Genomic DNA, 25,584 nt, shown 5'->3' with positions numbered 1-25,584 from the left:
CCATCCTAAAGCCTTTATTTTTAATCCTTTCCTGCTCAGTGGGAGAACTCAATTGCCCAAGGTCTCTTCCTGCTTGCTGTTTCATCACTCCTACTTCTGAGCCTCAGCAGGGACCTGGCCTTACATTCCATTGCATTCCCTGCCTGGGGCCCTCTATCTCTTACATGCAATCTTTAGTGATGTTTCTATGAGCTCTAAAAATTTGGGGTTTCCCAGCAACATTGTTCTATGGCATTTGTTACCAGGTATCGGTGTTTCATACTCATCTTTTATTGGAGATGTAGTAGTTTCATTTCTAGAAAGAAAATGTGACATGTTCCCCCTTTTGACTTCCTACCTTCTCTGAAAAATTGGATGCTTGAGGGGTGTGTGTGTGTGCGCGTGTGTGTGTGTTTGTGTGTTCAGGGTATAGGCTTGAGGGGAGTAATAAAGGAAGTGATGGTGGGGAGGGCTGCCCCAGCATTACATTTTCTGATCTGCTGGAAGCAGAAAAATGAGTGTGATGACCTGAGGGAGCTGATGACTAAGTGAGCATATGTTCTTAGGCACGTTTCAGTAAATCACATTGAGTAAGATTCTCCCTGTTACTCGTTTGTCCATTTACAGGGGTGGGCACTTAACATGTAGGTCTACTCCACTGTACAGCCCCAAAGAAAATATACATAAGCATTCATTCATTCATTTATTCATCCATAGGGAGAACCCACTATGTTCAAGGCACTGTAAGATATACAAAGAGAAATTCTCAAGAAGTTTCAAATCTTAGAATCTGTGGATGTACACAAATAAGTATAAGGTCAAAAGGGTTAAGGGTCGGGGCTTCCCTGGTGGCGCAGTGGTTGAGAATCTGCCTGCCAATGCAGGGGACACGGGTTCGAGCCCTGGTCTGGGAGGATCCCACATGCCGCGGAGCAACTAGACCCGTGAGCCACAACTACTGAGCCTGCGCGTCTAGAGCCTGTGCTCTGCAACAAGAGAGGCCGCGATAGTGAGAGGCCCACGCGCCGCGATGAAGAGTGGCCCCCGCTTGCCGCAACTAGAGAAAGCCCTCACGCAGAAACGAAGACCCAACGCAGCCATAAATAAATAAATAAATAATTTAAAAAAAAAAAGGGTTAAGGGTCATAAGAGACTTGAATGGAAACATACAATGAAAAATATAGTAAGCAGAGATTCTGGCCCAGCAAAGATGATGTAGACCCATTTTCCCTGCTCCTCCTCCTAAGCACAACTATGAACTCTAGAAATGAAGCAAGAGACAACCAAATGAGAATTCTGAAAGGTGGTAAGAAAAAGGTGAGCTGGTTTGAGACTCCAGGACTAGAGGAACAGCATAGTAGCAGGGTGTCTAGGGTCCTCCCTCCCAAGAGAAGAAGCCACCCAGACCAGGTGTTTCCTAACTCCTAATTTAATGACAGGGGGAAGCCCAGGGAGGTTGATTTTTTTTCCTGATTGAATGGGAGTATCGCTGGCAACATCAGAGAAGTCTGACCCCTCCAATAAGGGGAATGAGAACCAGAGAAAAGAAATAGAAAACAAGTAATATGATAATAGACTGAGGTGCTAACATATCAATAATGATCTTAAATGTAAATCATCTAAATCTTTTATTGAAAGATAAAGATTGACAGAGTGGATAAAAGAACTCAGTCCAACTATATGCTGCTTATGAGGAACTCACTTCAAAGTCAATGTTTAGGTAAGTTAAAAGTAAAAGGATAGAAAAAAGTACACCATACAAATATTAATTTTCAAAAAGCAGGAGAGACTATATTAATATGTGATAAAAGTAGACTTTAGAGCAAAGAAAATATCTAGAGACAAACAGAGATATTATATAATGATGAAAGCATCAACCCACCCAGAAAATTTAATGATCCTAAATATATACACACCAAACAATAGAGCCTTAAAGTACATGGGGAAAAAACAAACAAACAAAAACAAACAACCCAACTAACAGAGTTGAAGGAGAAATAGAGAAATTGACAACTGTAGTTAGAGACTCCAGTGCCCCATCTCAACAATAGATAGATCTACTATGCAGAAAATCAGCAAGAATATAGAAGATCTGAGCATCACAATGGGCTAATAGTATCTAATTGACATATATAGAACACTCCATCCAATAATAGCAGAATACACATTTTTTTCAAGCACTCATGTATCATTCAGCAAAATATACCATACCTTGGGTCACAAAAAACCCTTTAAGTTTTAAAAATTGAAATCATGCTGAATGTGTTCTCTGACTATAATAAAATCTAACTAGAAATCAATTACAAGAAGATCACAGAAAAAGTTCTAAACATAGGTCAAAGAGTAACTCTTAAAGGAAATTAAAAAATACATAGAACTGAATGAAAATGAAAACACAATATATCAAAATATGTAAGCTGCAGCTAAAGCAGTGCTGAGATGGATATTTATACCACTAAATACGATACTAGAATTGAGGAAAGTTCTCAAATTAATAACCTAAGTTCCTACCTCAAGTATAAAAAAGAAAGAAAAACCAATAGCAAGCAGACAGAAAGAAATAATAAAGGTAAAAGCAGAAATCCATAAAATTTAAAACAGGAAAAATATAAAGTCAATGAAGCAAAAAGTTGGTTATTCTAAAAAATTAATAAAATTGATAAATGATTAGCAAGGCTGACAATAACAAAATTGCCAACATTAGAAATGACATAGGGGATATAAATACAGATCCTACAATCATTAAAAAATAAATAAGGATACACTGTGAACAATTTCATATTCACATAGTCAACTACTTAGAAGAAAGAGATCAATTTTTCAAAAATTATAAACCACCTAAATTCAGCCAGTATGAAATGGACAGCTTGAGTAACGATTAAAGAAATTGAGTTAGTACTTAAAAGTTTCCCCCCGAGAACTCCTCAGGGCCACACAGTTTCACTGGAGAAGTCTACCAAATGTTCAGAAAAGAATTAATACCAATTTTACATAATCTCTTTCAGAAAATAGAAGAGGTAGGAACACTTCCCAACTCATTTTATGAGCCTAGTAAAAGACCACAAAAAGAAAGGAAGGAAGGGAGGGAGGGAGGGAAGGAGGGAGGAAGAAAGAAAGACTATTCCAGTCCAATATCTCTTGTGAACTTTGACACAGAAACACTCAACAAAATATTAGCAAATCAAGTAGAACAATGTGTAAAAAGAATTATGTACCATGACCGAAGGGGATTTAATACAGGTATGCAAGGATGATTGAGTACTTTAAAATGAATCAATGTAATCTACCATATCAACAAGCTAAAGAAGAAAAATGATATGATCATATCAATTAACCCAGAGCAAGCATTTGACAAAATCCAGCATCCATTTATAATAAAAATTGTTAGCAATTAAGGAATAGAGTTGAATTACCTCAACTTGATAAAGAGAATCCCTGAGTGCTTGCTTCGGCAGCACATATGCTAAAATTGGAACGATACAGAGATTAGTATTGCCCCTGCCCAAGGATGACATGCAAATTCGTGAAGCGTTCCGTATTTTTATCTTTTTTGACCCCCCCTCCTAGAGTAATGAAAATAAAAGCAAAAATAAACAAATGGGACCTAATTAAACTTAAAAGCTTTTGCACATCAAAGGAAACCATAAGCAAGACGAAAAGACAGTCCTCAGAATGGGAGAAAATATTTACAAATTAAGCAACTGACAAAATATTAATCTCCAAAATATACGAACAGCTCATGCAGCTCCATATCAAAAAAACAACACAATCCAAAAATGGGCAGAAGACCTAAATATTTCTGCAAAGACATACAGATGGCCAAGAGGCACATGAAAAGATGCTCAACATCACTAATTATTAGAGAAATGCAAATCAAAATTACAATGAGGTATCACCTCACACCGGTCAGAATGGCTATCATCAAAAAAATCTACAAACAGCAAATGCTGGAGAGGGTGTGGAGAAAAGGGAACCCTCTTGCACTGTTGGTGGGAACATAAATTGATACAGCCACTATGGAGAACAGTATGGAGGTTCCTTAAAAAACTAAAAATAGAACTACCATATGACCCAGCAGTCCCACTACTGGGCATATACCCAGAGAAAACCATAATTCAAAAGGACACATGTACCACAGTGTTCACTGGAGCACTATTTACAATAGCCAGGACATGGAAGCAACCTAAGTGTCCATCAACAGATGAATGGATAAAGAAGATGTGGCACATATATACAATGGAATATTAACTCAGCCATGAAAGGGAACGAAATTGGGTCATTTGTAGAGACATGGATGGACCTAGAGATTGTCATACAGAGTGAAGTAAATCAGAAAGAGAAAAACTAATATCATATATTAATGCATGTGTGTGGAATCTAGAAAAATGGTATAGATGTTCTTATTTACAAAGCAGAAATAGAGACACAGATGTAGAGAACAAATGTATGGATACCGGGGGTGGGGGTGGGTGAGATGAATTGGGAGACTGGGATTGACATATATACACTGTTAATACTATGTATAAAATAGATAACTAATGAGAACATACTGTATAGCACAGGGGACTCTACTCAGTGCTCTGTGGTAACCTAAGTGAGAAGGAAATCCAAAAAAGAGGGGATATATGTATATGTATAGCTGATTCACTTTGCTGTACAGCAGAAACTGACACAACATTGTAAACCAACTATACTCCAATAAAAATTAATTAAAAAAAAAAAAGAGAATCCCTGATATTGGGAACAACGCATGGATGTTCACTCTCATTACTTCTATTCAATATGGTACTGGAAGTTCTAGCCACTGTAATACAGCAAGAAAAAGGAATAGGTGGCATGCAGATGGGAAAGGAATGAAATAAAACTAGCTCTATTTGCAGATGACAGGATTTTCTACCTAGAAAATCCCTAGGAATCTACAACAACAACAAAATACTCCCAGAACTAATAAGTGAGTTCAGCAATTAATTAATCCACAAAAGTAATTGTATTTCTATATGCTAACAAGGAACATGCAGAAACCAAAATTTTAAACACAATACCGTTTGCCACTGTTCCAAAGAAAATGAAATATTAGCTATACACTTAACAAAATGCATACAGGATTTGTATGCTGAAAATTACAAAATACTGATAAAAGAAGTCAAAGAAGACCTTCCAATAAATGTTGGAAGTCTCAACATAGTACAGATGTAAGTCCTCCCCAAATTGATCTAAGGTTTAATGCAATTCCTAACAAAATTCCAGCCAGCTTATTCTAAAACTTATATGTAAAGACACAGGCCCTATAATAGCTAAAACAATCATAGCATAGAATAAGAAAGTATGGGACTTCCCTGGTGGTGCAGTGGTTAAGAATCCGCCTGCCAATGCAGGGGACACGGGTTCGAGCCCTGGTCCAGGAAGATCCCACATGCCACGGAGCAACTAAGCCCATGTGCCACAACTACTGAGCCTGCACTCTAGAGCCTGCGAGCCACAACTACTGAAGCCCTCGCACCTAGAGCCCGTGTTCCGCAACAAGAGAAGCCACCACAATGAGAAGCCTGCTCACAGCAACGAAGACCCAATGCAGCCATAAATAAATAAATAAATAAATAATTTTTAAAAAAGAATCATAAAGTAGGGGGAATCATTCTATCCAATACTAAAGCTAACTATATAGCCATAGTAATCAAGCCAATGTGGTATTGGCAGAGGATGGAATGGAACAGAATGGAGGATCCAGAAATAGATCCACACACATGCTCAGATGATTTTTGACAAAGGAGCAAAAGCAACTCAATGAAGGAAGCCCAGCCTTTTAATAAATGGTATTGGAGCATTAGACATCCATTGGCAAAAAAAATAACATTGATCTAAACCTCATACCTTATACAAAAATTAACTCAAAATGGATTACAGACTTACATAAAGTGTAAAATTACAAAAATTTTAGAAAAAATAAACATAAGAGAAATTTCTTGGGATCTAAGTTTAAATAAAGAATTCTTAGACTTCACACCAAAAGCATAAATCCATAAAAGGAACAATAGATAGATTGGACCTCAACAAAATTAAAAATTTTCTCTGTGAAAGCCATGTAAGGAGAATGAAAAGACAGTCTATAGGCTAGAAGAAAATATTTGCAAACTACATATTCCACAGAGGACTAGTATCTAGTATATGTAAAGAACTCCTAAAAGTCAACAGTAAAAAAGCAAGCAATCCAATTAGAAAATGGGCACAAGTCATGAACAGCCATTTCACTGAGGAAGATGTACAGATGGCAAATAAGCACACTAAAAGATATTCCACATCGCTGGCCATCAGAGAAATGCAAATCAAAACCATAATGAGCTATCACTTCACATCTATCAGAATGGCTAAAATAAAAAATAATGACAACACCAAATATTGGTGAGGATGCAAAGAAACTGTTCACTCATACTTTGTTAGTGGGGATGTAAAATGGTACGGCCACTCTGGGAATCAAATCTGGCAGTTTTTTACAAAACTAAACATACAACTACCATATGACCCAGCAATTGCACTCTTGAGCATTTATCTCAGAGAAATGAAAATTTATGTTCACATAAAAACTGGTACATAAATATTCATAACAGCTTCATTCATAGCAGCCAAAATCTGGAAGTAGCCCAGATGTTTTTAACAGATGAGTGGTTAAATAAACTGTGGTACCCATGGAATTCTACTCAGCAATCAAAAGGAACGAACTATTAATACAATCAACAACTTGGGTGATTCTCCAAAGAGTCGTGTTGAGTGAAAAAAGCCAATCCCAATAAATTATGTATTTTATTTTTTAGGGTTTCTTGTTTTTCAATTTTTAAAAAATTGAAGTACAGTTGATTTACAATGTTGTGTTAGTTTCTGGTGTTACAGAAAAGTGATTCAGCTATATATATGTGTATATATATTATTTTTCATATTCTTTTAAATTTATAGGTTATTTCAAGATATTGAATATAGTTTCCTGTGCTATACAGTAGGACCTAGTTTATCTATTTTTATATAAAGTAGTTTGTATCTGCTAATCCCAAACTCCTAATTTATCCCTCCTCTCTTTCCCCATTAGTAACCATAAGTTTGTTTTCTATGTCTGTGAGTCTGTTTCTATTTTGTAAATAAGTTCATTTGCATCATATTTTAGATTCCACATATAAGTGATAAAATTACATACTTTATGATTCCATTTAAGTGACAGTTTTGAAATGACAAAATGGAGGACAGATTAGTGATTGCCAGGGCTTAGGGATGGAGGTGAGGGAGGGCCAAGTGAAAGGTCGGTGAGGTAATAAAGGCACAACATGAAGGATCCTTGTGGTGATAAAACTGCTCAGTATCTTGACCTTGGTGGTGGATACACGAACCTGCACAGGTTATAAAATTGTATTGAACTTAATACATACACAAACACACACACACATACACTGAAATGAGTACAAGTAAAACTGGGATTTAGGGGAATTCTGAATAAGATTGGTGTATTGTATTAATGTCAAATCCTGGTTGTGCTATTATACTATGGTTTTTCAAAGTGGAGGAAACTGGATAAAATATACACAGGATCTCTTTGTGTTATTTCTTACAACTGCATGTGAACCTGCAGTTATCTCAACCATGATTTCAATTAAAATTATGTATATAAAACTTCTTAAAAATTATAAATATATATACCATAGTAAGTGCTTTTTGAGCACTTACTATGTGTCATGCACTGTTCTGATGACTTTATATCATTAATAACTCCATTTAATCCCCAAACAGCAATATTATCCCCATTTTCCAATGAGGAAACCAAGACACAGTGAGATTAAGCAACCAGTCCAAGGTCACAAGCCTAGTCAGTGGCAGAATCTGGATTAGAACCCAAGAATTTTTGGTTCCAGTATCCACAACCCTAATAGGTTATTTTCTCTCTTTACCTAGAGATTAGTTATAGCTGAGGTCATTAGGAAGGACTTTATGGAGCAAATGACATTTTAAGCTTCCTTAGAGGGGAGATTATGGTCTGATGTATATATTGCATTAATTGTACTGTCAATAGGAGGAACTTAATACGTATTTGTTGAATCAATACCTTCTTTAAACCACTAGTTGATTCCTTCAGTTACTGATTGTCAGGAGCCCAGGGTTTGCAAAATGAGAAAACACGGGACCCAGGGCAATGAGCTCATTTTGTCTTCTCTAGGCAGTTCTATTCTATGTTGTGTGGAGATAACACACTGCAGAACTTTCAGCAACACTTAGAATGTCCCCCAGATATCAGTATTGCCCCCCAATTACTGGGACATTGAAAAAAGCACCCTCCCCCACCCCATTTCCTAGTTCCCCCTAAGGATCCTGGTGGAGAACCAGTATACTTAGTCTCTGGTTATCAAAGCTCAGAGAATTCCTACAACAGAACTGCGGGATTCACATGATTCAATAGGGACATTACATCTACCCCCTTGGCATGGCTCTGTGCATGTGATAGAAAGAAATAGAACTTCCTTGACTTCACAGTGGCTCTAAGTTTGAATCTGAATTGGTCTAAAGTGTTCATTTTTCTTTTTTCTTTTTTTTTTTTTCTGGTTGTTCTCTTTGATGGGCATAAAGAAGTTTCCCCTTTCAGAGAAATGCTGCTGAGCACACACCGTATAGCATACCCCAAACCAAGCTCTTTCAACCTCAATAGAAGAAAAACATCTGAAAGGGAAACATATTAGTGGATTATTTTTGTAAACATGAAAAATCTCTTGGAAGGGCAATTTTGTTGACTGGCAGAAAAATAGCAGTGTTAATTATGTTGCCTTGTTAAATCTGAAAGAATGTAGTGAACACTGGGAACTATTCTAATTGCATTTGTGGAAAGACATCTAAGGGGTCAGAAGCCATCTCTATCAGAGAAATGCTGAGACAGCTGTGTCCCTTCAGAGGCACTGGGTCTGAATGTGCTCAGGGGAAATAGTTGTGAGCTTGAGTCCATGGACTTCTGGGCGAAACTAATGGGGAAGTGAGGGTAGGGAAAGGCAGAATTTCTACTTCAGATTCTGAGCACTGGCTGTTTCTTTCCTCTTCCCATGGGTGGACGGGAAGGAGGTAAATTTGAACAGAGTTTCAGAGGTACATGCATTCATTTGGGTGCCGATGTCTCCACGCTTGGCTTGGCCCATGTTAGCAGAGAAGCTTTCTAGCCATCAAAATGGGGAGAAAAAAATCTTGCCCCCAGTAATACAGTTCTTTCAAAACAGCCCAAAGTGTGAGGTTGAAATAGAAAAACAAAAACCAAATGATGACTTGCATAAAAAATGGAAATAGAATGTTGCTTTCCTATAAACCTAGTTCTAGGGTAGAAATTTTGGAGAGCCCTAGAATGTAGAAGAATGCTATTCGAGGTAAAAACAGGAGTTCAGAGGCCCAGTTTTTATACCCTGTTTGAATTTCAGATGAGATAAAACCAGCAGCTCTGCTAAGTTGCAGTACAAAAGCTTACATGGCTTCTTGAGAAAAGCAATTTATTTTAGATTATAGCACAGCAGCTATCATTTAAATTGCTAGCGATTGTAATTGAACTCAGAACCAGCCTTCTCTGTGAACACAGGGTGCAGTAACGTTACCCAGGCTGTGGGTAACGTTACTGCACCATCATCGAGTCACTAGTATCTTGCCAACCTTCCCACAACTAACCCATTCAAAAATACATTCTGGGAAATGTACCTAGCTGGGTATTCAAATGTGCACTTGCTGTACATTTTGGGTGATATTAATATGAAACAGCCAGGAGGCAGCAATCTTGAGGAAATTAGAAATTAGAGAACATGCAATTAGCACTAGGGAACCTTTTGTTCAATCTTCATCTTTATTTAAGGTCATGAAGGGGCTTGTGGGGTGGGGGAGGGAGGAGGTGTGTGCAGGGAGAATCCAGGAGAGAGAAAAGAGTCCCTCTTGATACTGGAAAATCTTTGATTTGATAATGAAGGGGATGTGCTTACCCTCCAAACCCCAGAATGTCATCCTGTCATTACGTCCTAATGAGTGCTTAATTGTTCTGTTGGGAAAAAAATGTGTGTCTCATTTCCGTACACTGCATTTGCTCCCTCCTTTTTATAAATAAATTTATAAATAAATCCAGTTATACAAAATTCACTATTCCTCCAGAGTTATCCAGAGACTCAGAAGACAACATTTCATCCAGGCTCAATTATTTGTTTTTGTTTTTAGTAAAAGAGCTTGTCACAGTGCACTTGCTCCTTTCATAACTTTCTTTTTTGTTTTGTTTTTATGAAAGCAATAACCAGCACATGGCTTACAAATAAAATAGTTTAGAAACACATATGAAAATGAACAGTTCCCAACACTAACTACCCTTTCCCCTTTTTATTGCCCTCCCTAAATGCAACTGCTGTAACGCATTCCTGGCTTTATCTCCATATTGCCAATTAAATTTTTTATCAATTTTACATGTTATATACTGATTTTCTTCTAAGAAAGAGAATTTATCTATCACCTTTTCACATTTTCCCACTAACAACATGACATTATTCTCCACTTCCATTGGTCTTGCCACTTCTTTTTTATAATTTTTTAAATTAATTAATTTATTTTTTAATTGAAGTGTAGTTGATATACAATATTATATAAGTTACAGGTGTACAGTATAGTGATTCACAATTTTTAAAGGTTATACTCCATTTATAGTTATTATAGAATATTGGCTATCTTCCCTGTGTTGTACAATATATCCTTGTAGCTTATTTTATACGTAATAGTTTGTACCTCTTATTTCCTACCCCTATATTGCCCCTCCCCCTTCCCTCTCCCCACTGGTAACCACTATTTGTTCTCTGTATCTGTGAGTCTCCTACTTTTTTGTTATATTTACTAGTTTGTTTTATTTTTTAGATTCCACATATAAGTGATATCATACAGTATTTGTCTTTCTCTGTCAGACTTATTTCACTTAGCATAATGCACTCCAAGTCCATCCATGTTGTTGCAAATGGCAAAACTTCATTCTTTTTTATGGCTGAGTAGTATTCCATTGTGTGTGTGTGTGTATGTGTGTGTGTGTGTGTGTGTGTGTGTGTGAATCACATCTTCTTTATCCGTTCATCTGTTGATGGACACTTAGGTTGCTTCCTAAGTTGCTAGGTTGCTAACACTAACCTAACACTAGGTTGCTTTGGTCTTGCCACTTCTAAATCACATTTAAATCTCTCTTTACTGGTCTATCAACCTAGTCAGCATCTCTTACCTCCTTACCATAGATGAGATATGAGCGTTCATACCCCTTTCTTCACTATTCTTTTCCCTCTTCCACTTTCAGTTCTCATTCAGTTGTACCATTATTTTTGCATTGTCAAGTTTAATTTACATTTGCTCTGTCACCAGAGAGGTCTTTCTTTGTGATTTTTCCAAAGTTGACTATAATGAAAAGGATTTGCATCATCAGGACTTCGCTAAATTATTATTTTTTTAATATATTTATTTATTTATTTTTGGCTGTGTTGGGTCTTTGTTGCAGGGATCAAACTCGTGTCCCCTACATTGGCAGGTGGATTCGTAACCACTGCACCACCAGGGAAATCCCTTTGCTAAATTATTTACTGCAGACCCAAGTGGTTTCTATGGTTTCAGTGTCACAACTCCTGTGATACACAAAGGAGACTGTGTCTAGAATCAGGTTCAAATGGATTCTCTTCCTCTGTCATTTTGTCAAAATCATGCCATCTTTCAGTGTGTGTAATATATATTTTAAGTCTTTCTTATAAAGTTATCTGTGCTTGATTTTACTGGAATTTCTGATGTCCTCTTGCCTTTCCTGAGTGTGTGCCTCCATCATATCTTCAGGTTTTCCAAAACTCGTATTTGCACTTTCTCTTCTATTGGTTCTCCCTCTTTCTCATTAGATCTCCATTTTGCTCTCATTTAGACAGGTTATTTTCTAGACCTGCTGGATAGAATTAGCCTGAGATTCCCATATTGCTCTCCAGAGTTGGATTTACCATTTGCTGGATCCAGTGGGCTTTCTCTCTTTGACTTACCTCCGAATTTTGCTAGTAACTTTCCAAGAAAGAGTGAATGGGAGGTAAACAGAGTCCTTGCAAGCTTGCAGTTTTTCATTTTGCCCTCAAACATGATTGATAGTTTGGGAATAGGACTTTTGTATCGAAAATCATTTTCACTGCTGTCTTTTAGCATCCAACACTGCTGCTGATGAATCTGATGTTATTCTGATCCTTCCTTTTCTGTAGGCTACCTTTTTAGGGGGAGGGTCTTTTTAGGAGGCTATTGCGAATTTCTCTTTAACCTCAGTGTTCTAACATTTCACAGTTCATTCTCCTTGACACTGAGTAGATTCCTATACTTTGAAGATTCATGTGTCCCTTTAGCTCTGGGAAATTTTCTTATATAATTTATTTGATAATTTCCTCCCCTCTAGTTTTGTTTTTCTCATTCTGAAACTTTCCACATGTAGATCTCCTGGATCAATCATCTATATATCTTATTTTTTCTGACATATTGTACATTTAGTATATAGTCTAGGAGATTTCTCAAAGTTTGCCATTAAGCTGTCTATTGAATTTTTTATTTAAGTAATCATGTAATTCCCAAGGGATCTTTTTAAAATCTCATTATTCCTTTTAAATATAACTCTGCTTTTGTCTTGTAGTTACCAAATATCCTCAAGTGATTCTTGAGGGTATTAAATAGGTTTTCTTTTTTAAGTTTGTATCTTTTCCCCAAATTGTCTTATTTGCATGGTGTCCTGTTTTCTGCTATTTTGCTTGCTCACTTTATTTTCTGTGCTGGCCTTTCTTGGTGTATTAGATTTCCAGTGATCTGTGGTTATATGTAAAAGAATGAGGTAATAGAAGGGCTGTTTGCAAGCCCTTCCAACAGGTGGATTGATATTGTAAATGGTGTGCTTGAAGGGTCAAAGTTTAGAGTGTGTGCATGGGAATGGGGTGGGGGGATTTTGACTTGCAAGAGTGAGGTTTTAACACCCATGATAACTGTCCTACTTCTCCCCACACACGTTTTTACTGCCTTGAACCTAGTGGTGGCTTCAGGCCAGCTCACATGGAGAGCCACGAGGGAGGGCAGTCTATGTTACATATACTGACCTGTAATTAGTACCCCGCTTTTCAGCTCTACCCAACTCTTCCACCCTCTGTTTTACCCACTATTTCTGAAAACTGAGTTTTTCTGGGGTAGTATCAGGCAGGTCTGTTTTCTCCTTTGTGGAAACCCCCTTTTGGGTTGTGGTTTCCTTTGCTGTGGTTTGTGAGTCAACAGACTTTTATTGAAATCACTCACCTTCTAATGGCTTCTTCCCGTTCTCTTTGTGGTTATGGGTTTACACCTTTGTGCTCCTTTAGTATCATTTAGAAAGTACTTTGGGTGAGAAAGGAGGTAAATGAATTTTCTTGGTACACCAATGTGAACCAGAACACATTCTTTTTAAAAAGAGAGTTTGTGATTTTCATATGCCGCATGCTCCAGCTCTTCATTTATTTTCAACTGTTTGTTAATCTGACACTTGGAATCAGCAGTCACAGAAAGCTGCACAAACATATCACTTACTTGATGGAGCCAAATAATATATACTCAGGTGTGTGTTGTGCTATTTTCTCTACATCTCTTAACTGATTTTGCCAGGAGTCTTTGTTTTCTTAGGCTTTAGTGAATTCAGCAAGGCTATTAACTTGCTTAAAAGTTCTATTTTAATTTTATTTATTAAAGAAAACATGATTGGATGTCTTCAATCAAAATGTTTCCCTTCTTAGTAGATAAATGGGCAGAGACCTCAAGAATAGATGTTCCAAATGAGAAACACAATGTGTAATGAATATATGATACTGTTCAATGACAGAGAGATTCAATAAAATAGGTATCTGTGTCACCTATAAAATTAACAAAGACTTAAAATTTGGTAATTATTGAAAAAGCACTATAAGATAGGAACTTTTATATACCTTTGGTAAAAAAAACAAAATTTGGTACCAACTTTCAGGTACTTTAAAATGTTTATAATATTTAACCTCATTTTAGGAATTAAAGTTAAGAAAATAATCAGAAAATTAAGATCACAGTTTATTTTTCAAATTCTCATTATAGTATTATGTATAATAGAAAACCCCTAAATAACATACATAAAGAAAAAAAGTATAAAATTTGGCATATCTATACCACAAAATACTGTTCATACATTAAAATGATGCTTATAAGTTGTTAATGAACTATTAAAACACTTAGGTGTAATTTAGGTGAAAAGAAAATCTGGAAATGGTATATGTATGAAGATCTCAACCATTCAAAAAGGAACAAAAAAAAACTAGAAGGAACTATCCTAAACTTTTAACGGTGGTTGTCTTTTTGTTGGTAGAATTGTATGATATGTTTCCTTTTTCTGCTCATTAATATTTTGTTGTATTTTTTAGGTGTTTTATAGTGAATATGCTTGGTTTTGAGGGGGAAAACACTTTAAATCATGCGCTTCTGAAAGTAAACTTTTAAAAAATGTCACCAGATGACCCATATGGTTTTTCCCCCTGAACTTTTTACCCTTTTCTATCACAGAACCGAGTGGACTGTATAAAGCAATGTATGAAGTGTTTTCCATTATTGAAACTCTCTCTCAGATGCATCTGGAAAAGCTAGCTGGTATATTATGTTACTTTGCTCTCTGTTTCTCTATCTCACAAAGTATGATTTATGTCAACATTAGCTAAAGAAATATTCAGATTCTCTAGAAAGGGGAAACACAGCTGCATCTTTGACTGAAATTAGAGATGAGTGATAAACAGCGGACTGGGAGGCAGACCCTCGGTTTTAGTCCTGCCTGACTCACTTGGTGACTGGTCTGAGCTTTCTCTTGTGAAAAATGTGGGCATTGAACTGGATGGTCTCAAAAGTCCTTCTAGTTCTTTTGCTATGACTTTGCAGATATCTTACCCTGGCATATAGAGCAAATGAAACTAAGATACAGAAATGACTCAGTGAGAAGCATGTGTTCTAATTGGTATGTTTCTTTGGTATTTTCTGTGCTTTAAAAAGAGCACCTTGGCTTTGTGAAGTAACAGTTTTACATGTCCATTTGGAAGGTGAGAAAACAGAGGAACCAACAAGCCCGGTGTAAAAGGCACAGTTGCCAAGGTTTCTAGCTGTATTTTGGGTCTTGGAGGGACATCATTTGCTCTCAGAAGCATAGTACAGACCGAGATTTTTTTTCCCACAGAAGGAAAAAAGGTAAGGTGGACAGATGATTTGCTTTGGTGCATTTGTTTCCCCTCCTCAATAAAATGTACAGTCAGTGGAATTTTGTGTAAAGACAGAAACTGTTTTGGGACAGGTGCTAGTGTTTTGTGCAGGGAAAGCCTCGCGGGCTCTGATGGGCTTCTGCCTTTTCTATATATTGCTACTCTTCCTCCTATCCTCCTTACTTGAAAAAAAATCCAAAAATAGAAAATACTGTAGTATTTTTTTCAGATTATGGAAGGAACACCTGCCAATTTTATAAAATTAAAACTCAAAAATCCAACACCACGGGAGAAGGTTTTTGAAAAAGTGAATACCATTTATCCCACCACACAGTAATGACCTTGACTAATATGTGAGGGCATTTTCTCCCAGACTTTCTTCTTCACCCGTGCACACATACACATGCACTATACTCAAAATTGATATATCCAGTAACACTCTTTTGTAATTTTATCTTACAGTGTGCCATGTCCATAGAATTTTACATCATCATCTGTATTTCCAGCACAGTATTACTCTGTAGGGTGAAGTGCTTAAATTTACTTAAATCATCCCCTTTGATGGACTTTTAGTCTGCTTCCAACTCTGGCTCTTAGAAGCAGTGCTGAAATGAGGAACCTTGTATGTATATCTTTGCAACCTGGTTCAATTGTTTCTCAAGCAGAATTTCATGGAAATGGAATTTCAGTGTCAAAATGTATAACACGTGTGTGTAGTATCTGTGTTTGGGTGTGTATAAGATACATACACAGGCATCTGCAGTGCTGAACTGTCATCCATGAAGGCTGTTCCTGCTGATACTTCTGCCGCCATTGCCGCAGCTTTATTCCACCACCCCCTCCCTCCAGGCAGTGTTCCCTCAGATGTTTCCAGTTGAACAGAAGGCCAACAAACCGCCCTGGGAGGGGAGTCTCTGCGCTTCATGCAGTTGTGACCTTAGTTAGGCAGGCCTGGTTCTGGTGTGCTGTTAGCGGGAGTTCAAGCTCTCCCCTTACTTAGTATTTCATCTTACTCTTTAGCTCCAGGGAAATTTTTGCTGGACTAGAAAAGCAGTAGGAGTGTTTTGCTTTTACTCCTTCACCAAATAGCAGGTGTCCAGGTTCTGGCTGCCTATTACACGAAAGTGCTCCCACTCCGGTTTCCCCTGCGTGTGGTTGGCGTTTTGAGCATATTCAATGCTCTGTGTTTGTTAGTTTTGCCTTAGGCTTCTACCCTCCCCCAGTCACTATATCCACCTGGGGCAGTAGACCAGGGTGAAAAAATACCAATGTGCAATTGTTCTTAAGCTCAGAAAATAGATTTTCCTGAGTTTAAGCGGGCATCATGAGTTGTTAACCCTGTTAGAAAAATACAAGTTGGATTTATGATTCCCTTACACAGGTAATTGGACTCTAATTTTAAATTCTGAGCCAATTGATATACACTATATTGCATTATGACATAGCAAAAATGCAATTGAGTTCAAGTTCAGGTATGAATTTGAGCCTCCAATTATGCGATAAATTATTTTTGGTTCTTTAACAAATGATGCCTAGGTTGACATCATCCTGTCGTGGTTCCCTCTGCCTCCCCCTACTCTGTAATTCTCTCCTCTTTCCTCTCACTTCCATTTTCTTCTCTTTCTAACCTTGCAAGGCTCAGGAATGACTTGCTTCAGAAATCCAAAACCTGCATATTAAGACATTAAAAGGAAAATTTGTGCCTCATCCCTTCTTGGTATAAGACAGTTTCTCCAGGAGATTCCTTTTGGAACATCGATACTTTGTTACCCTTTCCACAAGATCCCACCATTGGTGCCTTTAATAGGCTAGATTTTCCTATCCTTTTCCCCCCTTTGTGATAATTCCCCATTGTATTTATTTTTAGCTTGTTGTGTTTCGTGTATTTCAGCAAAACATGTCCAGTTATTTTTAGAACAAGGGTTGGATGTAAATAAATAACACATGCTGCTGGAGTCAGTTTCCAGAAGACTTGAGTTATCCAGCAATCAGAGGCAGTTAATTGGACTCTGTATCCCAAACTTTGCCTTCCCTTGGCAAGCCCTTGTTAGGGGACTGTTTTAAGTGAGGCTTTGAGCATTTGTCAGAGAGATCAAGGGGCAGAAGGAGAGGGCAAAGGAAAAAGTGCAGTCGTGGAAAGAGCCCTCGACTGAGGGGTGAGAAACCATTCTTCTAGGAGGCTGTGGGCACATCACTTCCCGTCTCTCTCACTTCCCTCTTTGCAATATGATTTCCTCATTGCTGAGGCCCTTCCTGATTTCAGGAGTTTATATCTATAGTTTCTAACTTTGGAGAAAATTCTAACCCCTGATTCATTATTACTCTTTGTGCTGCTTTTAGTTCTCATCCTTCCTAAAAATAAATTAAATTACCTGCTGCGGAGTATTAAAACACTCAGGTATTGGATGGCTACCCTAAAAGAAATATTTTCTGCCTTCTTCTGCAGAAAGTAAAGATACTGGACTCTTTTACATGCCTCTCCACAGGGGGGCAGGGGGAGGTGTTTTCCTGGGTGTTCATGCCTAAAGGGGTATTTCTATGGAGGACCACATAGGGTTATGAATGAAAGATTAGAGGTAGCAGAGGAAAGCTGCTGGGAAAATCAGTGTTGGCGTTAAACGAAGAGCTCTTGCTGCACCTAGGACCACTTAGTGAGCATGTGCAATGCTGAGCTATTTAAAAAATAAACTAGATCATCATAATTGCTGAATGATAACATTGCAGTTTTTGCTATATGTGCTCTGGGTTACTTAAAAAGAATATTTTCCTCTATTATTTTTCTTTTCTGGTAAATTGTTTGGAGCAATGCAGGGGTGGAAAGTGTTCTGATTTAAATTAAGGCCAGGTGAAGTGAGTGAAATGATTATTTTATGTGTTTTTCTCCCACCTTTACCCTCTAGCTTTAATTATTCTGAGTAATTAAGTAATTTCACCCCTACACCCATCCACCGTCTAAGATCATTGGTGAGGTTCTTTTCCTTTCAAAAACCTGAATATTTTTTCCTGATTTCATATTTGTTGACTCCCTCTAGGTTAAAGAAATTTTCCTCCCAAAACATGATCAAATTCTACTTTTCATAAAGTCCTTTTAGAGAATCTTCAAAATGTACTTTTTGGCTCATTAATCTAGTCATTGTAGATCCTTGAGCATAAATAGATGAAAAAATCTTATATGGAGTTGAATCTGGAAGTATCTATATTTTACTGTGAATAAATGTAACGTTTTTTATTTTTCAACAGTCCAAGGTAAAGGATGATGATTAGACCTATAACTTAACTATTAGATAATTATTTTTTTAAACTTAGGCGGTTTACAGAATGCTTTCAGATGAGCATGGACAAACTAGATTTAATATCACTTTTCTCACTTTGTGATTAAAAAGTATAAAAATACATATATATATATGAATTTTTACATTGTTGGCCCACATTATTTCTCACCTTAGGTTATAAGCACTAGGAATTTGCTAGTTTTTTCTGGTAATTACGTATTCTCTTAGTTGAAAATACTAAGTAGCTTTTTAAAAATACAACTCTGAGCTGATTGTTAAAAAAAATATTTAAAATCATTCTATTAAAAAAGATGATCCAAATTTGGTAAAGATCTTTCTGACCATCTGGGCTTTTGTAAAAGTTGAAAAATCTAGGGCACTATCAGGAATGTCACCAATAGCTAGTAATTTGAGAGTAATTTAATGTGTGAGGAATATGTTGGAATGCTATTTTAAGTCTACATATTTCAAGTAGGTTTTATTTTTTTCTAATCGGAGAACATATGAATTGGAAAATTCTCAAGGTATGTTTTTGGTTATAATATCTTTTATGATGATGGCCACCACCCAAATCAGCAGTGATCAGTGAAAGTTGGAGATTATTGTTGAATTAGGGAGTGCTAAGGCTCTTATATCACCCTTAACTAGTTGAAATTGTTGTAGAAAATGCATATAAAATATCACATACACACATGTATATGTGGGCCAGGTAGGGAACAGGATGTTAGAATGGGTCTCTTCTTATCTCAGTTTCCACTGAGGCACCTGTAAGCTAGCTATCAAAAGACCAATTACCCCATATGTAGAATGTCATGAGCCTGCTCCATGGCTTTTGAGTATATGAGTCAAGAGGAGATTAGAGACAAAGTTTCTTCGGAGAGAGCTGTGGTCATGCAGTGAGTTGTCACCACCTTTTGGGAGAAACAGTGATGAGTACTGTCTTGTGACACCAAGGTTAGAGGGGATCATCAAAAGGACTAATCAGAGAGCTCTGAATAGTACTTATTACAGCTGGAGGACCTGGAGACCAATGCCTAAATCAAGCCTGAGGAATTTAGAGTGGCCCACACATTGGGGTCTGACTCACCCTAAGAAATATGGAAGGCAAGGCAGAGACAGGCTGGCCAACTGCGTGGGTGGCAGGATGGGTGGGCTGATGCTTGGGAACTGGCCTGCTTTCCCAGTCTTTGTCAGGGCATGAGATATGTGAGTGTTTCCTAGGGTCCAGATCTGGACTCTGCAGAGGAGAGAGGCAAGGAGCAATCGTTTTGAGTCTACTCCAGTATGGTAGCTGAAGGGATTATGAGACCACAGCATACAAGGACCAAGGCAGAGTCTCCCCCACCCCCGGGAGGGTGTCACAGAGACCAACCCAGAACCTCTGGGGAACCTCTGCAGGGTCCATGAAAATTCCCCAAGAGAGTTCAGCGTGAGCTCTAACTATCTGCCAGATATACGCACGACTCCTAGATACATACCCAGACGGTACAGATCCAGAGAGAGCAAAGCCAGCTTATAACAGCAGCAGCACAAGGAAGAGCTCTCCTGTCCTTTAATTTCTTTAACCTTGGGAGAATCCAAACAACCGATAGTAAAATGTATGAAAATTGTCCAAATACAAGCAGAATTTGGGGTTAGTGTTAAATGCTTTAAAATAACTATTATGACAACATCCAACTGTCCATGTGTGTAAGTAAGCATGGAGTTAGGCTAACCAAGGTTTAAATATACTGCTCCATTATTTATTAGATGATTAACCTTGGGAAATCTTCTTGGTATTTCAAGTCCAGTTTCTTAATTTATAACAACATTTATAACAACATTTACCAAATTTTGCTGCAGAGATTGCCAGAACTTATTTGGATGCAACATCAGAACTTAGAGAGGTTGGATGGCATTCTAGGTTCATCACCCCCTGATAAGCTAAGAGCAGCTCTTCTTCATTCTACCTGATATTGGGCTGTGTAGCCTTCAACAAATTACTTCATCTCTCTGTCTGAGCAGAAGCGTGCCTTAGGGTTTTTGACCTCATCAGGGACGTTGGAAAAGCAATGGGAGCTGCCCATGGGAAGGCAGGGAAAGGACAGTCCATAAAGCCTAACTGGCCAGAATAAGGATTCTATCCTTAGCCTCACAAGGTGATGCTCTTCCCCATCTGTCCTTGGAGTTGGGTTTCCACCGTTGGTGACTTGGCTCTGAATTTTCTTTGATAGAATGATGGTTAAAGTTCCATGGAAAATACAACCAGGTTTCTCTACTTTTCTGTCCATTTAGTTTGGAAATGTTTTATATAGAAGGAAAGTTTTTATTTTACAAGTCCAAGTCTGAGCAGGAGTGGCTACTTAACCAAATGCTCTGTGTATATATTGTGAAATGATCTTTGATTACTCATTGTTCTCGGGCCTCGTATAAAATGCTTGGAAATATTCCCATTTTAACTAAGTATCTAAAGCCATAGGTTCAACTGAATTAGAGATTTTGTGAAATGGCCATCAGTTCTCTTTGCAGACTTGAAGACCTTATGTACTCCATTGGAAGAGTGTGCTGGTAGTCTATTAGACAACCTTCTCTGCCCTGCTTCATGACCCAGGAGACTGACCTCTGTAGAATGCATCACCTGAGCTCCCATGACTGTGGCTTCCAGTTTGTTTTGGTCACTGGGAGATCCTGGAAAAAGATCAGGCGATGGGAAGAGAGAGAGAGAGAGGTGGGAGGGTATTTCTTCTCTCTGTAGCCTGCCTTTCTCATCGTATTTCCTGCAAGGTCTCTATCCCTCCATGACTTCAGCTCATGGTGGTAGCCGCAGCCTCCCTTATCTCACCAGGCTCTGGTGACACATTTCCTCCCTTTGCTCTTTTAGGTTCAGGGAGGTAAAGGCATCATGCTGCAGCTAGTCCCAGGTGTCTCAGCATCCTTAACTTGTAACCCTACCTGCACCTCTGAAAGTAGTTCCTTCATTTAATTGTCTTCAAAGTTGCAGATGAATGTGACTTCTATCTGCTGGGATTCTGACTGATACCATCAGCATCTGTTTTCTGCCTCCTGTTTTATTCTCCCCCTTCCAATACCTGGGTAGGCTTCTCAGATGGAGATAACTAGGGACCAGAAGAACAGTGGTGAAATACCCTGGATAATATGCACTCACTTTCCTCACTTTGGGCTCAAAATAGATCAGTCTCCACAGGAAGGAAGGCCACTGTTTGTCATCATATATCTGCCTGGCTGTCATTCAGAACCTAATTGAACTCTTTTAAATTTCATTCTATTGCTGCTTGTCTTGTTTCTGGGCCCCTGAGAAATTTCTTGCTATGTGTGTTCTGAAGCACGACATTTTGATGCAGCCATTTTGATGTGAATGTTTTGATCTTCAGAGTGCAAATAATAGGATTTTGGTCATAGGCATGTTATATATCTGTACACCCTCTCTGACTCTCTGCCGCATCCCTGAACTTCACCCTCACTTTACATTTCTTTTACTTTTTAAAAAATGGAAATAACTACATATATATTTTCCTGAAATACTTTAAAGTGGATCCTATTCATACCATTTCATTTCATACCATTTCACCTATAAGTACTTTTTTTAATGTTTCTTTAACAGATAAGGGCGGTAACTATAGTACACATACAATGAAATTAATGATGATTCTTTAATATCTAATAAATAGTCCATGTTCAATTTTCCTCCATTCCCTCTAAAATTTTTTTCAGTTGAGTTTTTCAAATCACAAGCTATACAATATCCACCCATTGCATTTGGTTGCTGTGCCTGTTAATTTCTAACAGCCCCCTACTTTTTATTTGTTTATCAAAGTAATAGAAATATAGCAAAAGTACCCAAATTAAGTGCTTCATGAATGCTTAGAAAATGAACAGCCCATGTAACTACTACTCAGATAAATATAGCGCACATCACTAGCACCCCAGAAGTTTCCCGGTCATTATGTGTGCACCTGCCCTCCAAGATAGCTACTGTTCTATTAGCATGGATTGATTTTGCCTATTTTTTTACTTCATATGAGTGGATTCATACAGAATATCAGCTTTTTGGTCTGGTTGCTTTGGGGGAAATCTTTTAAAAAACTCAACTGAGGTATAATTTATATGTAATAAACTGTGCTCACTTAAAATGTGTAGTTCAGTGAGTTTTAAAAGAGGGATGCACCCGTGAAACCACCACCACAGTTAAGACACAGAACATTTCTATTGCCCTGAAAAGTTTCCTCATGTCACATTGTAGTCATTCCCTCCCCACAGTCCCAGCTTTCAGGCAACTATTAATTTATTTTCTGTCACTGGGGATTATTTTGCATTTTCTAGGATTTTTAATAAATTAAGTCATATGATATGTACTCTTTTGTGTCTGGCTTCCTTCAGGGAGTATAATGATTTGGTTGTGTGGTTGCATGTATTAGTAGTTTGTTTCTTTTCATTGCTCAGGACTGTTCTATTATATAGGCAGTCCCCATTTTGTCTATTTATTCATTTTGTGTATTCATTCATTGTTGGTTTATATTTGGGTTGTTTACAGGTTTGGCTTATTATGAATAAAACTGCTTGTGGTACAGATATTTATGTGGGCATATTTTCATTTCTCTTACATAAATAAATACCTGAGAGTGAAGTGTCTGAGTTGTACATTATGTATGTGTAAAATTTTAAAGAAACAATATAACTGTTCTCCAAAGTGGTTGTGCCATTTTACATTCACACCATCCATTTATGAGCATTCCAATCGTTTTACATCCTTGCCAACCTTTGGGAAGGTCACTCTTTTAAATTTTAATTGTACTGTTATCACACTGCAGTTTTAATTTGTATCTCCTGGTAACTAATGATATTGTCAATGTTTACATGTACTTATTTGCTATCTGTATAACCTCTTTTGTGAAGAATCTTCAAATCTTTGCCTCTTTTTTTCACTCTGAATTGTAGGAGTTCTTTATGTATTCTGCATACAAGTCCTTTGTCAGATATGTATGTTGCAGATGTTCTCTTATATGTCAGTGGCTTATAAAAAGCAGTTTTTAATTATGACTATGCTTTTAGCTCCTTTCTAAGAAATCTTGGTGTACTCCAAGGTTGCAAAGATTTTTTTCCTATGATTTCTTCTAAAAGTTTGGTCTATGATCTATTTTGATGGAATATTTATGTATGGTATAAAGTAAGGGTCAGCATTCTGCCACTTCCCCCACCCCCCCCCCCCAGTATGGTATCAAGTTGTTTTAGCCCTATTATCAAAAAGATACTCTACTCCCTGATTGAATTACCTTGGCATCTTTGTCAAAAATAAATTGGCCATTTATGTGGGAGTCTATTTTTGGACTCCCGATCTGTTCTCTTGATTCATTTATGTATCCTTTCCTTAATAACACACTGTTTTGATTAGTGTGGCTTTATAGTCAGTCTTAAAATCAAGTAGTGTGAGTTCTCCAACTCTGTACTTCTTTATTAAAATTGCCTTGGCTCTTTTAGTTAATTTGCGTTTCATATTATATAAATTTTAGAATCAGTTTGTCAATTTCTACAGCAAGTCCTGCTGGGATTTTGATTGGGATTGCATTTAAACTTTAGATTGATTTTTGAGAGAAATCCCATTTTGACAATATTGAATCCTTCAATCCATGAATATGCTATATCTTTCCATTTATTGAGCTCTTTAATTTCTTTCTACAGTGTTTTATAGGTTTCCGTACAAAGGTTTTGCATGTATTTCATGTTTTGAGATGGCATAATAAATGGAATTGTACTTTGTTTTATTTTCCAGTTGTTCATTGCTGGTGTTAGAAATAGTAATGAGTTTTGACCTTGTATCATTTGACTTTCCAAATTCGTTTATTAGTTCTGGTAGCCTTTTTGTAGATTTTAAAGCTTTTCTACATACATGATCATGTCATCTGTAAATGAAGGCAGTTTTACTTCTTTCTGTGTAATCTTTATTTAACGTTTGTCTCGTATTTTTTGTTTTATTAATCCAGTCTTAAATCTTTTTTAATGGAGATATAATTGATTTATAACATTAGTTTCAAGTGTACAACTTAATGATTTGATATTTGTATATATTGCAAAATGATCACCACAGTAAGTCTAGTCAACATCTGTTGCCACACATGGTTATAAATATTTTTCTTGTGGTGAGAACTTTTAAGATCTACTCTCTTAGCAACTTTCACATATACAATACAGTATTATTAACTATAGTCACCATGCTTGTACATTACATCTCCATGACTTATTTTGTAAGTGGAAGTTTATATTTTTTGACCACCAAAAGATAACCTTTTGACAGTCTTTTAAGTATTTATTTCAGATGCAGGAAACTTATAATACATTCATTTGCCACTATGATTCCGTCTTCTGTATTACTGTTGCCAAGTAATTCAGCCCCATGCCAAGACATTTTTGTTAAACAATCAATATTTATTTAGATTTTACCAAACATTTTACTCTTAATTCCATCCTGCATTCTGTGCATTCATCTGGGAACTTTTTCTTCTGCCCAAATAACTACCTCTATACTGAAGAAAAGTATTTCCTTTCATGTGGAATTTGTTTTCTTCTTCCAGAGAGATGTTACTATCTGGCAGGTGGATACTGAGCAAGTCATGTTGATCTAATCAAGAATTGAAGATTTTTTTTCCCCAAAGCTGTGCCTGGTCTGTTTCCCTTTTGTCCTAACAACTCTGGCCCTTACGGTTTCTCACCTGAACTTCTGTGGTGTTTACCATGGCCTTTTGTCCTTAGCAGGTCCTAACTTCCAATTTTTGTCTCCCCAACACTGTTAAACTAAGAAAATTCCTCCTTGGATTTTTAGTCTCTTTGCAATTGATTTTTGCTGGGTTGCTTGGCCTCTTACTCCACACGTGTAGCAAATGTCTTGAAGGGAAATTGCATTGCGAATGTTGGGCTTACTCCTCTATGGTCTCCCTTTACCAGAAATCTGAGCCCCTTAAGTCCTAGCTGCTGCTTCTGAAGCCCTTAACTTCAGCTTTTGTCTCTTCAACTCAGAGAAACTTTTGCAAGCTATAGGTTGCTATTTTCTACCTGGTCTACTCTCCTGCAATGCAAATTACTAACACCCTTAG

The 25,584-nt window shown here is 37.3% G+C and overlaps 1 protein-coding gene and 1 non-coding gene across 18 annotated transcripts in view; both read left to right on the top strand.

Annotated features, from left to right (window-relative positions):
* FHIT (fragile histidine triad diadenosine triphosphatase) overlaps positions 1–25,584 on the top strand; it is a 1,499,836-nt gene that overhangs the window by 542,287 nt on the left and 931,965 nt on the right. The gene's annotated exons all lie outside the window — the stretch shown is intronic.
* Positions 3,419–3,522, top strand: LOC133095874 (U6 spliceosomal RNA). The gene has a single exon (XR_009701729.1). It is a non-coding gene; the product is annotated as a U6 spliceosomal RNA (small nuclear RNA).

The sequence above is a fragment of the Eubalaena glacialis genome, chromosome 7, assembly GCF_028564815.1.
Source record: "Eubalaena glacialis isolate mEubGla1 chromosome 7, mEubGla1.1.hap2.+ XY, whole genome shotgun sequence".
NCBI lineage: Eukaryota > Metazoa > Chordata > Mammalia > Artiodactyla > Balaenidae > Eubalaena > Eubalaena glacialis.
The sequence above is the reverse complement of the archived record's forward strand: the minus strand, read 5'-3'. Positions and strand labels throughout refer to the sequence as shown.